The following is a 16,867-nucleotide window of genomic DNA, read 5'->3' on the forward strand; positions in this document are numbered from 1 at the left end:
ATGGGATGGAGGGCATAGGGATGGGAATGAGACTTCTATGAATATACCTTTTATATAGTACAATTTTGGAACCTTATAAACATTTCACATGTTTATAAGACAGTTCAATAAAATAAAGCACTCCATAAAAATTAAAAACAAATGGAAACAAATGAACTATCTAATGTCAGATTGGTGGTGTAACACAGAGAAAATAATTTCAAACGGCTTCTTAAGTATTTTGATTTTTTTTTTTTTTAAGAGTTGAGTTCAGGCTGGGTGAGGTGGCTCACGCCTGTAATCCCAGCACTTTGGGAGGACTAGGCGGGCAGATCATGAGGTCAGGAGATTGAGACCATCCTGGCTAACATGGTGAAACCCGTCTCTACTAAAAATACAAAAAATTAGCCGGGCGTGGCGGCGGGCGCCTGTAGTTCCAGCTGCTGGGGAGGCTGAGGCAGGAGAATGGTGTGAACCCAGGAGGCGGTGCTTGCAGTGAAGCTGAGATCCCGCCACTGCACTCCAGCCTGGGCCACAGAGCGACACTCTCCATCTCAAAAAAATAAAGAGATGAGTTCTCATTCTGGCACCCAGGCTTGAGTGCAGTGGTGATTATAGTTCACTAACTTCCAACTCCTGGGCTCAAGGGATCTTCCCACCTTATCCTCCTGAGAAGCTGGGACTATAGGTATAGCTAATTTTAAAAATTTTCTTGTAGAGACAGGGTCTCACTGTGTTGCCCAGGCTGCTTGTAAACTCCTGACCTCAAGTGATCTTCCTTTGTCTCTCAAGGTGTTGGGATTACAGTCATGAGCCATCACACCCGTCCTTGATTGTACCTTTCTAATGGGGTATAGTCTAACGACAAATAAAACTGCATAGAAATACGATTGCATTCATTCGTCTTATTGCTAGTAGTAATATTGATGTTGCTATTTTTTTTTTTTTTTTTTTTTTTTTTTTTTGAGACGGAGTCTGCTCTGTCGCCCAGGCTGGAGTGCAGTGGCCGGATCTCAGCTCACTGCAAGCTCCACCTCCCGGGTTTACGCCATTCTCCTGCCTCAGCCTCCCGAGTAGCTGGGACTACAGGCGCCCGCCACCTCGCCCGGCTAGTTTTTTGTATTTTTTTTAGTAGAGACGGGGTTTCACCGTGTTAGCCAGGATGGTCTCGATCTCCCGACCTTGTGATCCGCCCGTCTCGGCCTCCCAAAGTGCTGGGATTACAGGCTTGAGCCACCGCGCCCGGCCTAGATGTTGCTATTTTGAAACTGATACAAGAACAGACAAATAAGTAATTATGTCAATAGCATTAGGAACCAAGATTTTTCAGTGTATGAGAAAGTGTTTTAAGGAGAAAAGAAGCTTAGGATAAACTTAGATCTGAATTAGATAGCAGTATGTATTTTTTCTTTTCAAAAATGTATTTTCAGCCTGGCGTGGTGGCTCACGCCTGTAATCCCAGCACTTTAGGGAGGCTGAGGCTGGTGGATCACCTGAAGTCATGAGTTCCAGACCAGCCTGACCAACGTGGCAAAACCCCGTCTCTACCAAAAATAGAAAGATTAGCCAGGCATGGTGGCGGGCACCTGTAGTCTCAGCTACTCAGGAGGCTGAGGCAGGAGAATTGCTTGAACCCAGGAGGTGGAGATTGCAGTGAGCTGAGATTGCGCCACTGCACTCCAGCATGGGCAACAGAGCAAGACTCCATCTCAAAAAAAAAAAAAAAAAAAAGTATTTTTTAGCTCTGTCTGCCGAAAAGGCCTAGAAGCAATGACCAACTCAGTGCACAGATTTCGTCTCTAAATACCATTTAGAGGAACCATGTTGGCCAGGCTGGTCACCCAGCCCTGGAACACCCCTAGTGTACAGATTTAGTCTCTAAATACCATTTAATTTAAAAAAATTAAAAATAATTTAAAAGTCATTGACCAACCTTAAAATCACTAAAATGTTTTAAGGTTAGTGTCTATTTCTCAAACAACAGTCTTGGAATTGAGTCTTGTTGGACTTGATTGGCTAAGGGATAGAGGATTGGAGATAGGGTCCTTGGGCCCTTCCTCGACAAGCTCTCTGTGTCTTGAAGGATGGGACTTACTAATGGCCTTAAATCCAGAGGCTGTGGGGGCCACTAACAAATGTCTTGACATATACCTTCCCTAAAGAGTCAACTAGTGCCTGGCATGTGGTGGCACTTTGTTCATTAAGTCAACAGTGCTCTCCACGAAATATTCTTGCTGTTAAAAAAAAAAAAAATGTCTGGGTTTAGTGGCTCACACCTGTAATCCCAAAAGTTTGGGAGGCCGAGGCAGTCAGATTACCTGAGGTCAGGAGTTCGAGACCAGCCTGGCCAACATGGTGAAACCCCATCTCTAATTAAAAAAAAAAAAAATTAGCCAGGTGTGGTGGTGCACGCCTGTAGCCCAGCTACTAGGGAGGCTGAGGCAGGAGGATTGCTTGAACCTGGGAGGTAGAGCTTGCAGCGAGCCGAGATCTTGCCTCTGCACTCCAGCCTGGGTGACAGAGTGAGACCCTGTCTCAAAAAAAAGAAAAACAACAACAAAAGAAAGAAAAAGAGCATAAGCCTTATGAAGCCAAAATCTAATTACCAGTTTACCAGAAATATGAGGGATATACAAAGACCATAATCAGTCAAACTCCAAATGTGGAGCATTCTACAGGACAAGTGTCCTGGATTCTCCAGTAGATTCATGATACAGAAGTAAAACTGGACAGTAGAATGTGAAAGTGACTTACCAAATGCAGTAACCTCATTTGGATCGAGATTCAAATGAGTTAGCTGTCAAAAGACGTCTTCAGAAATTTAAATATAGGTTAGGCACTGTGGCTCACACCTGAAATCCCAACACTTTGGGAGGCTGAGGCGGGCAGATCACTTGAGGCCAGGGGTTTGAGACCAGCCTGGCCGACACAGTGAACGACACAGTCTCCACCAAAAAATGCAAAAATTAGCCAGGCGTGGTGGCACACACCTGTAGTCCCAGCTACTTGGGAGGCTGAGGCAGGAGAATCACTTGAACCCAGGAGGCAGAGGTTGCAGTGAGTGGAGATTAGGCCACTGCACTCCAGCCTGGGCTAGAGACAGTGAGACCCTCAAAAAAAAAAAGAAAAAGAAAGAAAAGAAAAAATAAATGTAAATATGAACTTAGATCAAATTAAGGAATTATTGTTCTTTTTTGTTAAGTGACACAGTGCTTGTGAAAGTAAGTCTTTTTCTTTCTTCTTTTTTTTGGAGATGGAGTTTCACTCTTGTTGCCCAGGCTGGAGTGCAATAGCGCGATCTTGGTTCACCACAACCTCTGCCTCCCGGTTTCAAGTGATTCTCCTGCCTCAGCCTCCCAAGTGGCACGGATTATAGGCATGTGCCATCGCACTTGACTAAGTTTGTATTTTCAGTAGAGACAGGGTTTCTCCACGGTTGTCAGGCTGGTCTCGAATTCCTGACCTCAGGTGATTCGCCCACCTCAGCCTCCCAAAGTGCTCGGATTACAGGTGTGAGCCACCATGCCCGGCAGAAAATAAATCTTTTTCAATTGGAGCAGCACATGTGCATTAGGGATAAAACAAAATGAGGTCTGGAATATGCTTTAAAATACTCCACTAGCAGCAGAGCAAACAAAAAGAGAGGGGAAGATTGGCAAAATGTTGATAGTTGTTGAAACTTAGTGCTGGGTACATGAGGCTTATTATACCATTCTACTTTTGTGTATGTTGGACTCTTTCCATATTAAAAAAGTTAGACAATCACGCTCAAAAAAGGAAATGAGTGTTTTGGACAAATGGGAACTTGGATGTAGCAAGCCTGCCCCCTGGTGGCAGATTCCATTGGTGAAGCTGATGCTCCAGTCTGACTAAAGCAGGTCTGAATTCCCAGACCTGTCGAGATCCAAGTCCTTTATCCCACAAGAACCCTACGAAGTGGAGAATATGAGCCTAGTCTTTTACATCTGGAGAAACTGAGACTCAAAGGGACTCAGTAACTTAAGTTCCTAATAAGTCACTGGTGGAGCCAAGACTCCTGGAGTCTTTGGACTCCAGGTCCCCAGCCCCATAAATCAATATGAATCTGAGCCTTACGTTTCCTATCTGAACAGAGGTCACATGGGAAGAGGCAAATGGGCTGTCCCTACTTAGAATGGGTCCACCAGAAGCAGATTATCATGGAGCAATTTTACCTATAAACTATAGATAAATACAAATCGGTAGTATAAATAAATAATAGGTAATATTCATACTACCGTCTGTGCGAGGCACTGTGCAAAGTACTGTTTATAGAGTGATCTCATCTAATCTGCACAGCGACCCTGTAAAGCACGTACTATTATTGTCCTCCCTTTTACAACTGAGGAAACAGAGGTTCTAAGAGGTGAAAGTCACACTGGCACTTCAATTGGGGTCTAACTACAATGTGTGTGTGTGTGTTTGAGATACAGTCTCGCTCTGTCCCCCAGGCTGGAGTGCAGTGGCACAATCTTGGCTTACGGCAACCTCCGCCTCCTGGGTTCAAGCGATTCTCTCACCTCGGCCCCACTAATAGCTGGAATTACAGGTGCCCGAGTAGCTGGAATACAGGCGCATGCCACCCCACCTGGCTCATTTTTGCGTTTTTGTTTTTTTTTTTTTTTTTTTTTTTTGAGACGGAGTCTCGCTCTGTAGCCCAGGCTGGAGTGCAGTGGCCGGATCTCAGCTCACTGCAAGCTCCGCCTCCCGGGTTCACGCCATTCTCCGGCCTCAGCCTCCCGAGTAGCTGGGACTACAGGCGCCCGCCACCTTGCCCGGCTAGTTTTTTGTATTTCTTAGTAGAGACGGGGTTTCACCGTGTTATCCAGGATGGTCTCGATCTCCTGACCTCGTGATCCACCCGTCTCGGCCTCCCAAAGTGCTGGGATTACAGGCTTGAGCCACCGCGCCCGGCCCATTTTTGCGTTTTTTAGTAGAGATGGGGTTTCACCATGTTGGCCAGGCTAGTCTTGAACCCCTGGCTTCAAGTGATCTGCCCGCCTTGGCTTCCCAAAATGCTGGGATTACAGGCATGAGACACCATTCCCGGTTGTGTGTGTGTGTTTGAAAAGACTTTATTTTTAGAGAAATTTTAGGTTCACAGTGAAGTTGAGTGGAAATTACAGAGTTCCCATATATACCCTGTCCCCAAGGCACATCTAGGAGTCTTCCTTCCTACCAGATTGCTGACCCTGAATTTCTCTTCTGGAGAAATTATAAGAGGCCTCATTGATGCATTGTTAGAGACCTAGTACCCACTGAGCCAACCACAAGTTGTTATCAAAATGCCACAATAAGGTCATTAAGGGCAACTGGCTAGGCCTGTCAGTGAATGTTTTGGGAGCAGCTCCTAACTGCTGTAGCAGGGAGAATCCCCGTCAGTGTCCCCTCCCTTCTCCTTCCCAAGCTTAGGGAGCTCCAGCCCCATTTCTTTCTTTCTCTCTCTTTTTTTTTTCTGAGATGGAGTCTTGCTCTCTTGCCCAGGCTGTAGTGCAGTGGCGCAATCTTGGCCCACTGCTACCTCCACCACCTGTGTTCAAGCAAATCTTCTGCCTCAGCCTTCTGCGTAGCTGGGATTACAGGCATGCGCCACCACGCCCCCACACCCGGCTAATTTTTGTATTTTTTTTTCCTTTTAGTTTTCACATTTAGTTTTTTTCCTTTTAGTTTTCACATTTAGTTTTATTGTAACAAAGCAACTTGTACACTTTTAACATTTGAAACTGAGCATCATCTTTCCAGTGAAACAAAAAGAAAATTTAAAAATTAACAGGAACAAAATTTACAATAGAGAATGTCAATTCCAAATAAGATCCTACAAGTTCTGCTGATTCTCCCATTGAGTGGCAGGGCTCAAGTCATCATTAGGAGAGAATTTATTTTTAAAAGTGTCATCTTAAACTGCAAGGATGTCTGTCAAATATCACAATTAAACATGCCAAAGGAGAAGCCATGTTGTCAAAATGCCCACTTAACCCACCCAAACATCTCAAACCCACCCTTTGCTGACCTTCTATAACCCCATTTTTTAAAGTTTTTTTTTTCTTTTTTTAAACAAGAGAAAGTAGACACATACATGTTGGTAAATGCTAACTGTCCATATTCACATAGAGACACAGTGTACTCTCTGAGCCCAACATACAGAGAAAGGAGGAAACAAGCTAGAATTCTTTGCACTGCTACACAGGGGCCCAGCACCCTCCAGCTTCCAGCAGAGCGAAGGGAGCAGGGCTTTCTTTCTTCCCACAGAGCTCGGTGGTGGTGATTCCATACAGTTTTTGTTGAGACAGGAAGGGATAAAAATGAACTTTGAACAGAAAGAGGTAGAGACTCTTTTCCCATTGTATTCTGCTCAAGGTATTTCCCCCCAAATAAGTTGAGAACCATGGAGTAGAGAAAAGAGACCTCAAGAACAGGGCGACTGAGCACAAGAGGAAAAAAAAAAAAAGACTGCAGCTTGCTCCCAGGGACTGGAAAAAATTTTAAAAAACGAAGGTTGGAATCCATCAGTGTTCTATTAGTCATCTTCTCCTTCATCCTCCTCTCCTTCCTCCCCTTCATCATCTTCACCTTCATCCTCATCCCCTTCATCAGTATCTTCTAATCCTTCCTCCTCTTCATCATCATCATCATCATCATCTTCTCCTTCTTCATCATCCATATCAGGAACCAAGTAGTTCTGTAATGGGTTTGGCCAAATATCATCTTTGATGACCTCTCCTAACTCATTAGCACCTGCATCAGAATGGTCAGTAAACCAGGTAAAGAAGCTCTCTGGTTCCTCATGCTGCGTCTTCCTGCTGGCTTTATTCTGCGTTTGACTTGAACGTTTCGTCAAATCCTTTCCAGATTTCCATTTGATTTTGGTGGACTTTGAAGATGGATCACCACTCTCCTTCAGATGAAATTCTTTGGAGAGAACTTTATTTTCAAAGTAAGGATTTCCATCAAAATAAAAATCTGTTCTGTAACCTGATTTAATATCTTCAAATTCTGTCACTTCAACTCTGGTCAAATAATGCAGTGCCTCTTCGTCTTCCTCCCCAAGCAGTGCAGACACTTGTGGATGGTTGACAAATGTTGTTACCCAAAAATTTGGGATTTTGGTGATCAATTCTGACCTCTTCTGAAAAAATGGTTGGTGGTGTTTGGTATATTTCTGTTCTACTTTCAAAATCTCCTCACTAGCTCATTCATTAAGTCTGTCTATTTCATTTTGTACTTCCTTAATGTGTTCAATTGCTTCTTGCTGTTCTTTTTCTCCCTTCTTCAGCAAGCCTGCAGAGGCCAATGTCTCCTCCGGTCCCAGAGCAGGCGGTGGTCTTGGTTTCTTCTTTTGAGGCAGGAGTGGAGACTGGCATTTAGGGGCCATGCTGTTAGGGAAGTCCAAGAACCAGACCACGAGTCTCTCGCCCATCTGGAAGCAGATTGAACACTCTAATTTTTGTATTTTTGTTAGCGATGGGGTTTCCCATGTTGGCCAGGCAGGTGTCGAACTCCTGACCTCAGGTGATCCACCCGCCTCGGCCTCCCAAAGTGCTGGGATTATAGGCATGAGCCACTGCGCCCAGTCTCCTTAGCCCCATTTCTGCAGGGGGAGGCTGAGGGAGAAACTCCTTTAGGGAGGGTACTAGCTTTGGCACTAACACGCTGTGTGATCTTGAGCAAGAAAGACTCCTCCCTGCTGTGGGCCTCAGTCTCCCCATCTGCAAAATGAGGGGGTCTGACCAGCTCATCTCTAAGGATCCTTCCAGCTCCAACACTCTGATTCTTCAATCCTACACCTCCACTATGCTTATAATAAGAAAACCAAAATGTTTATTTCTGATCCAGCCTCCGAGAAAAGTGATCTGGGGGCCCACAAAGGTCTTGTGCCAGGTATAACTTTGGCTGTTTTTGTCTTTGGATGGGTCCTAGTTGTCTTCTTGGTGAGGACTGAGAACAGCTAGAGCAGGTGATGGTTAAGACCCAGGTTCACATCTCCTTCTCCTGTGTCCAAGAGCTGCTGGGGTGCCACCATCTGAAAACCATGCTGGATGTGAGAGTTGAGAGTGTCCTAAACTGAGGATTCACCCATCTCCTCAGCAGGTCCTGAGGTGTTAAAGCTTGGGTTTCGTGTGATTCTCTGGCCTCTTCTGGACGCTTCATGTTGCAAGAGCAGAAACAAAGTGACTGAAAGGAATGATTGGTACATATACCTAAGAGAAATGGAGACGGGAGGGCTAGCTTCGGGAAGGAAGTTTGATTCAGCAGCTCACATGTCACCAAAGACACCAGTTTCCTCTGTTCTGCCTCCCATGATGCTGCATTCGTCTTAAGGCTGGCTTCCCTTGTGGGCCTGGGGGTCACCAGTGGGAATGCAGCCTTATGAGTTCACATCCTGCAGGAATGAGAAAGTCAGCTTCTCTATTCCTCAAACAAGATTCCTAAAATTTAAGTCTTGTTGGACCTGATTGGCTAGGGGCTAGGGAGTAGGGAGTAGGGGATAGGGTTGTGGGCCCCTTCTTGACCAAGCTCTGTGTCCTGAAGGATGGGGCTTACTGGCAGGCTTAAATTCAGAGGCTGGTGGGTGGCTAACAAATGTCTTGACATATACCCCTTCTCAGAAGTCAACTAGTGCCTGGCACATGGTGGCACTTTGTTCATTAAGTCGACAGGTATTTGGTGAATATCTACCACATGCAAGAAATTGTGCTTGATGCTAAGAAAAAGCAGTGAACGAAAAGATAAAGTCCCTGCCCTCATGGACTTCCTCTGGGAGGAGAGACAGACATATAAATATGCAGACAGTACAGTTCAACTAGTGCCAGCTGAGGTTACACAGCCCAGGGGAGGAAATCCAAACTGTGCTTCTGTGGAGGGGAATGGCGGGTAGGAAAGCTTTAGAGAGGAGGTAGCATTTACACTGGGCCTTAAATTTAGCCATTCCACAATGTATTCATATTTCAAAGTATTATGTTGTACACATGTGTAATATATACAATTTTTGTCAATTTAAAAATAAATTGAGATTTGAGGGTCAGAGCGAGACACTCCTTTAAGCTGACATTCTTCAAATATTTGCTCTATGGTTATTTAGAGCAGCGGCTGGGAAGGAGGCACAGATAACCAACCACACTTAGCTTCTCGATGGTGCTGACATCTTGGGCCCTGGACAAACTGTAGACCCCACAAGGCCCGCTAATCCATGTACCTGCGAATGTTACTTAGGCTGGCCCCTGACCTCCCGGCCCCAAGCCTTATCCACATTTGTCGTCCAAGAGTATACAGACCTCTCCTGGAGAGGAGTGCTAGTGAATGGAATATTCTCCAATGTGTATGGGAGCCAAAGTGCCAGGCACCATGCTAGGCACTGGGGATGTGGCCATGAAGGAAACATACAGCATACACAGTGCGTCTTCATCTGTTCATGCTGCTATAACAAAATACCTTAGACTGAGTAATTTATAAACAACAGAAATTTACTTCTCCCAATCCTAGAGACTGCAAAGACCAAGATCAAGGTACCAGCAGATTCCGTCTGTGGTGAGAGCTGCTCTCTCTGCTTCCAAGATGGTGGCTTGGTGCTGCATCCTTACAAGGCAGAAGTGGGAGGGCAAAAAGGGATGAATAGCTCCTTTGCACCCCTTTTACCTTTTTTTTTTTTTTTTTTTGAGACGGATTTGCGCTCTGTTGCCAAGCTGGAATGCGGTGGCATGATCTCGGCTCACTGCAACCTCCGCCTCCTGGGTTCAAGTGATTCTCCTGCCTCTGCCTCCTGAGTATCTGGGACTACAGGCACATGCCATCACACCTGGCTAATTTTTTTTTTTTTTTTTTTTTTTTAGTAGAGACAGAGTTTCACTATGTTGACCAGGATAGTCTCCATCTCTTGACCTCGTGATCCGCCTGCCTCGGCCTCCCAAAGTGCTGGGATTACAGGCATGAGCCACCGCGCCCGGCCTCTTGCACCCCTTTTATAAGGTCACTAATCCTACCCATGACGGCTCCACCCTCATGACTTAATCACATCCTAAAGGCCATACCTCTTAATACTATCACACTAGCAGTTCAGTTTTAACATGAATTTTAGGGGGACACATGGAGACCATAGCGCAGTGCCTGTTCTCATGAAACTTGCCTTCTTATTTACACCCACAATGATCATGGAAAGAGACACAGACACAGTTCTGGAAAGTGCTATGCAGGAGAAGCTCTAGGGGGCATGAGACTTATTAGGAGGCAGGGAGGAGGTAGTATGGGCCACGGAAGGCCTCTGAGCATATGAGCATATGACAGAGGCCTTTTTTTTTTTTTTTGAGACAGTCCCACTGTGTTGCTCAGGCTGGGGTGCAATGGTGTGATCTCAGTTCACTGTAACCTCTGCCTCCCGGGTCAAGCGATTCTCCTTCCTCAGCCTCACAGACAGCTTGGGACTACAGGCACACACCACCACACCTGGCTCGATTTTTGTATTTTTAGTAGAGACGGGGTTTCGCCATGTTGGACAGGCTGGTCTTGAACTCCTGGCCTCAAGTGATCTGCCCACCTCAGCCTCCCAAAGTGCTGGGATAACAGGTGTGAGCCACCATGCCCAGCCACATGTGACACTTATGCTAAGAAATGACCGAGAGGCAGAAATGAGCTAAGTGAGCAGCAGAGGGAGGAGCATGCTTGGCATTCAGGACGACCTGTCCAGCTGCTCTATGCAGGCCTTAGCTGGAAGTTTAAATCAAGAGCTGGGGGGAGATGATGGGGAGAGGAAGACACTAGGAACCTCCATTGTGGCTATAAATACAAGCGTTTGCTTCCAAAGCCCAACTTTATCAGTAATAAGTCCCATATTTTTATCTCTCCATTGCCTTGATAGCCATTTGGATTTCCTAATAGGTCTAGATCCCAACTGGAGGGGGAAGAAGTTATAAAGTTTAGCCTTAAAACCCCTACACAAGCAGGGGTGAGATCCTATCGGGTCTCGTAGATCATGTTATGGATTTGGGGATAAAAGCAACAGGTCAGCAAGGGTCTTTTTTTTTTTTTTTTTTAATTGTGGTAAAATAGAGATAACAAAATTTGCTGATTTAATCATTTTAACTGCATTTAAGTAATTTATTACTTAACATTAACAGCATTAAGTAATTTATATTGTTGTGCAACCATTACCACCATCCAGAACTATTATTATTATTATTATTATTATTATTATTTGAGATGAAGTCTTGTTCTGTCTCCCAGGCTGGAGGGCAGTGGTGTGATCTTGGCTCACTGCAACCCCCACCTCCCGGTTCAAGCAATCCTCCCGCCTCAGCCTCCCAAGTGGCTGGGACTATGTGCTACTATGTCCGGCTAATTTTTGTATTTTCAGTAGAGACAGGGTCTCATCATGTTGGCCAGGCTGGTCTCGAACTCCTGACCTCAAGTGATCCACCTGCCTCGGCCTCCCAGAATACTGGGATTACAGGTGTGAGCCACCCAGCGAGGACATTCAGGGTTTTTTTTAATCATCCCGAACTGCAACTCTGTATCCATTAAACAATAGTTCCCCATTCCCTCTCTCCCCGGCCCCTGGTAATGTGATAACCACTATTTTACTTGTTTTTTTTAAGACAGAGTTTCACTCTTTTCTCCTAGGCTGGAGTGAAATGGTGCAATCTCAGCTCACTGCAACCTCCACCTCCCAGGTTCAAGTGACTCTCCTGCTTCAGCCTCCCAAGTAGCTGGGATTATATGTGCCTGCCACCATGCCTGGCTAATTTTTTGTATTTTTAGTAGAGACAGGGTTTTACCATGTTGGCCAGACTGGTCTCAAACTCCTGGTCTCAAACCCCAGGTGATCTGCCCGCCTCGGCCTCCCAAAGTGCTGGAATTACAGGCGTGAGCCACTGTGCGCGGCCTCTACTTTCTGTATCTATGATTTGACTATTCTAGGTACCTCACATGAATGGAATAATTCAGTACTTTTTTTGTGTGTCTGGCTTATTTCACTTAGTGTAAGGTCTCCAAGGTTCACCCATGTTGTAGCATGTGTCAGAATTTCCTTCCTCTTTAAGACTGAATAACATTCCGTTTTATGTATATACTGTGTTTTGTTCATCTGTTAACCTGTCAATCACCAGAGAGTTTTAAGTAGAGATTTTATTTATTTTATTTTTATTGTTTTTGAGGTAGGGTCTTGCTCTTTGCCCAGGCTATAGTACAGTGACATGATCGTGGTTCACTGCAGCCTTGACTTCCTGGGCTCAAGCAATCCTCCCATCTCAGCCTTCCAAGTAGCTGAGACCACAGGTGCGTGCAACCACACCCAGCTAATTATTTGTTTGTTTATTTATGTGGAGACATAGTCTTGCTATGTTGCCCAGGCTGGTCTTGAACTCCTGGCCTCAAGTGATCCTCCTGCCTTGGCCTCCCAAAGTGTTGGGATTATAGTTGTGAGCCAACACATTCAACTAGGTAGAGACTTTAAACACACTCATATGTCCAGTTTAAAAGATCACTCGACCAGCTGAGGTGGCTCACACCTGTAATTCCAGCACTTTAGGAGGCCAAGGTGGGCAGATATTTGAAGTCAAGAGTTTGAGACCAGCCTGGTCAACATGGTGAAACTTTGTCTCTACTAAAAATACAAAAATTAGTCAAGTGTGGTGGCACCTGCCTGTAATCCCAGCTACTTGGGAGGCTGAGGCATGAGAATTGCTTGAACCCAGGAGCCAGAGATTGCAGTGAGCCAAGATTATACCACTGCACTTCAGCCTGGGCAATAGAGTGAAACTCAGTCTCAAAAACCAAAAGATCACTCTGGCTGGCAGATGGAGACTGGATCAAGAGTGAGCAAGAGGGCAAGGAGAGATGAGTTGCAAAAGTTTAGGCAAGAGATGATAGTGGTCTGGACCAGGCTGTGAATGAGGCGATGGAAAGAAGTCGATTTAAGGGCAGGTGGGAGATTGCACAGGATCTGGTGTTTGAAGTTTGGGATGGGAAGGAGGAATAGCCAAGGAACTGCTGGACGTAGGGAAAACTCACTGCTCCTTATCGGCTCGGAGCTGAGGGGGTCTTTTGAGCTGAAGATAAGGGTGCCTCTCTACACATCTCAGGGCTTCCTTCTCTGCTTTCTGACTCAGACTGAGACACCAAGATATTTTCTGTTGATCATTTGGCTTCCCCTGTGGCTTTCTAACAAGGGAGGACAGTCTTTTGATATACACACATTCTTGCATACTTGACTGATAAATTTATCTTTGTAAACTCACAGATTGTTATCTGCTTTATGATTGAGTCAGAGTCTGTTGCTTCATTGTTGTTAGCCCAAGGGTGAATCCTCTCTTAATGTAAGCAAAAAGTTAGAGTTTTGACATTGTAAAGTTGAGGCCCAAGCTCCCTATTATGGCAACTTCACCAAGAGAGTCTTGTGGATCTTTCTCATGGTGTTCAGACTTCTCGTGGAGACACCCTTCCGGACCACTGTATTATATGCTGAGTATTCAAGCTCAAACAGGGATAGGGAAGTAGACAATTGAGTTGAGGTGGACACTGTAGTGAAGCTATGCACCCATAGCTTGCCCCTCCAGTTACATTCACTGTTGGTGCCACACACTCTTTCAGGAAAGCAGTCTGTCAGTATTTACCAAGATGTTTTCAATATCAGTCCTGCTTCTGAGAGTCTGTAGCTTAAGGAAATGATTTAAAATGTGACATTCAATGTAGCATTATTATTATTATTATTATTATCGAGACGGAGTCCTGCTTTGTCGCCCAAGCTGGAGCACAGCGGCGTGATCTCAGCTCGCTGCAACCTCCGCCTCCCAGATTTAAGCAATTCTCCTGCCTTAGCCTCCTGAATAGCTAGAATTACAGGTGCGCACTACCATGCCCAGCTCATTTTTTTTTTCTTTGTATTTTTAGTAGAGACGGGGTTTCACCATGTGAGCGAGGCTGGTCTCGAACTCCCGACCTCAGGTGATTCACCTGCCTTGGCCTCCCAAAGTGCTGGGATTACAGGTGTGAGCCATTGCACCTGGTCCAAGGTAACATTATTGATAATGGTGAGAAACTAAAAGCAAAACGTGTCCAAAAACATATCCATAGGATAGAATATTCTGCAGCCGTTAGAAAGTGGACATTCTCAAAAGAGTGGATCTTGTTCTTAAACAGGTGAAACTAATCTATGTCGATAGAAGCCAGAAGGTTACGTGAGGGGAAGAAAGGTAGTTATTGACTGGGAAGGTGAGGGAATCTTCTGGAGCACTGGAAATGTTCTGTTTCTTGAGATGGGTGGTGGTTACATGGGTGACTACACACATGAACATTCACTGAACTTCACATTTTATATGTGTGCACTCTACTGTGTGAAATTAGACCTCAATTTAAAAGAATGAGCTCTAAGACAATGTAGCAATCAATGCCCAGTGGGAAATGTCACCAAGTCCTTGAGAGACGGGCTTTGTCTGTTCCATTCCTGGAGAAGAAGGGCTTTGTTCTGTTGGCTGCTGTATACTCAGAGTTTAGAACAATGCTTGGTGCGTAGTAGACCCTCAACAAAAACCTACTGAATTATTATAGTAAATGCTTAGAATAAAATGTTAAATGAAAAAAAAAAGTCCCAAAGTTACACAACTCTTTTTATTTATTTACTTTTTTCTTTGGATGCAGAATCTCACTCTGTCACCCAGACTGGAGTGCAGTGGTACGATCTCGGCTCAATGCAACCTCCGCCTCATGGGTTCAAGCGATTCTCCTGCCTCAGCCTCCCGAGTAGCTGGGATTACAGGCGTGTACCGCCACACCCAGCTAACTTTTGTAGTGGAGAGGGGGTTTTGTCATGTTAGCCAGGCTGTTCTCAAACTCCTGGTTTCAAGTAATCCACCCACCTCAGCCTCCCAAAGTGCTGGGATTACAGGCGTAGCCACTATGCCCAGCCAAAGTTTTACAACTTTTAAGCACATGATGGTTACGATGTTATAAAAATGATGAACAGGAAAAAATCTAAAGAAAATAGAGTGAAATGGGGTTGGTGGTTGTGCTGAGTGGTGTGGTTATAGGAGACTGTATTTTATTTTATTTATTTATTTATTTATTTATTTATTTATTTTATTTTATTTTATTTTTTGAGACGGACTCTTGCTCTGTCGTCCAGGCTGGAGTGCAGTGACGCGATCTTGGCTCAATGCAACCTCCGCCTCCAGGGTTCAAGCGATTCTCCTGCCTCAGCCTCCCGAGTAGCTGGGATTACAGGCATGTGCCACTGCTCCCAGCTATTTTTTTTTGTATTTTTAGTAGAGACGGGGTTTCACTGTGTTAGCCAGGATGGTCTCAATCTCCTGACTTCGTGATCCACCTGCCTCGGCCTCCCATGCTGGGATTACAGGCATGAACCACCGCGTCTGGCCATGTATGGCCTTCTCTCCATTCTATTCATGATGGATGCCTTCTCTCCATTCTATTCATGATTCTGTATGTAACTTCATTTGGAAACAGCAACTAACGCTGAGAGAGTGCTTATTCTGTGCCAGGCTTCACACTTATAGAAATGTCTACTTTACATTTATCAACTCACTGCATTTTTGCAAAAATCTTATGAAGTATTTATCCCTATCTTACAGACAGAGAAACTGAGGCACAGAGAGGTTAAGGAATCTGCCTAAGGTTAGGCCGCATTAAGGGGCAGCCCTGGGAGGGTGGCCCAGCAGGAATCTGGCTCCAGGGGCTGCAGGCTTAAGCAGTATGCCTCACTGCCACTCAGAAGCCAAGATCAAAAGGCTAAATTTGCAGCCTCTGTGACTGAGAGGCTCGAACAAATGGGCTGCTCTGCTCTCCTCCCCCTGTGATTTTCCCTTTTTCCTGGGAGACTCCAAATATGAAGCACCTGAAAGGGGTGAAGGGAGGAGCGATGGATGGAGAACCAGGGACCAGAGGAGAAGAGGTGGGCAGATGCGGAAAGGCCCCGCCTGCTCCAAGCACAACCTCACCTTCCCTGGGCAGGAACAGATGTTCCTGTTACCCGATTCCTCACTCTAGAAGCCTGGGGAGGGCCCCTCTCCCAGGCTGGCCCTGCCCCTGGCCCCTGGCCCCTGGCCCCTGGGGCCATCACGAGGCCTGGGCCAACAGCCCTGATCCTGCTGTTCATCCACTGGAAAGGTGGCTTCCTGGAAGCTCGTCCCCTCCCTCTGTGTCCCATCCTAGTTCACTCTGTTCCTGGAAGTTGAAGAAACCAGGCACAGAGCTTCCATTGCACACCAGCCAGCCGGAGCAGCGTGCCTCCCTCTGGCTCTCACCACCCACTAGAGGGGAGAAGAAGAGGGCTTGGTGCTGCTGGAGGATAGGATTTGAGTTTCTCTCTGCAGCTCACTTGCTGTGTGGCCTAGGGCAAGTTCTTGACCTCTCACAAGCCTCAGTTGTTTCATATCTGAAATGGAGATACTAAAAGTACCTGAAGGGGTGGCTGTAGGATTGAATGCAACAATGTGGGTGACGCATTTGGCACAGTGGCCTGGCACTGTGCAGCACTCAAAACAGGGTAACTATGGTTACTATTATTATCCTGCCACCCTCATTCTCTTCAGGGTCACGGAGGGGTTGGAGAGATGGCTGAGAAGGCACGCAGATGCCTTGGCTCCAGTAGGAAACGCCTTTCTTATCAGTGTAGATGTCAGAGTCTGTCAGAGTCGAGTTACTAATACCCAGCCAGCCCACCAGCTTTGCATTTAGCATTCCAAGATGGAGAGGTGGGAAGGGGAGGGCTGGGAAACAGGTGGCCAGGGCAGGAGAAGGAGCCGCTGGCCTCGCTCGCCATGGGAGCAGTCCTTCCCAGCCTCAGCAGGCAGTACTTGGCGCCTTCTCTGCCAGACACTCTCCACCTGCACTCTAAGGTCTGGGAAGGTGTGAAATTCCTGCATGA

At 45.9% G+C, this 16,867-nt stretch overlaps 1 protein-coding gene and 1 pseudogene across 50 annotated transcripts in view; one reads left to right on the forward strand and one right to left on the reverse strand.

Annotated features, from left to right (window-relative positions):
* The window catches only part of TRIM63 (tripartite motif containing 63), a 64,241-nt gene that overhangs the window by 3,042 nt on the left and 44,332 nt on the right, over positions 1–16,867 (forward strand). For 7 of the 50 annotated variants that reach the window (XR_012424131.1, XR_012424106.1, XR_012424184.1 and 4 more), the window contains exon 3: positions 6,847–6,931. The exons of 30 other annotated variants lie outside the window; for them this stretch is intronic. The gene's annotated coding sequence lies outside the window, so the exon portion shown is untranslated. Of the gene's footprint in view, positions 1–697; positions 819–3,232; positions 6,398–6,846; positions 6,972–11,607; positions 12,050–13,875; positions 13,998–16,867 lie in introns of those variants that run through there. 13 more of the 50 variants (XR_012424133.1, XR_010580542.2, XR_012424138.1 and 10 more) reach the window with 9 other exon arrangements.
* On the reverse strand, positions 5,859–7,517 carry LOC102121693 (protein SET pseudogene; annotated as a pseudogene).

The sequence above is a fragment of the Macaca fascicularis genome, chromosome 1 (genome assembly GCF_037993035.2).
Source record: "Macaca fascicularis isolate 582-1 chromosome 1, T2T-MFA8v1.1".
NCBI classification, from domain to species: Eukaryota; Metazoa; Chordata; class Mammalia; order Primates; family Cercopithecidae; genus Macaca; species Macaca fascicularis.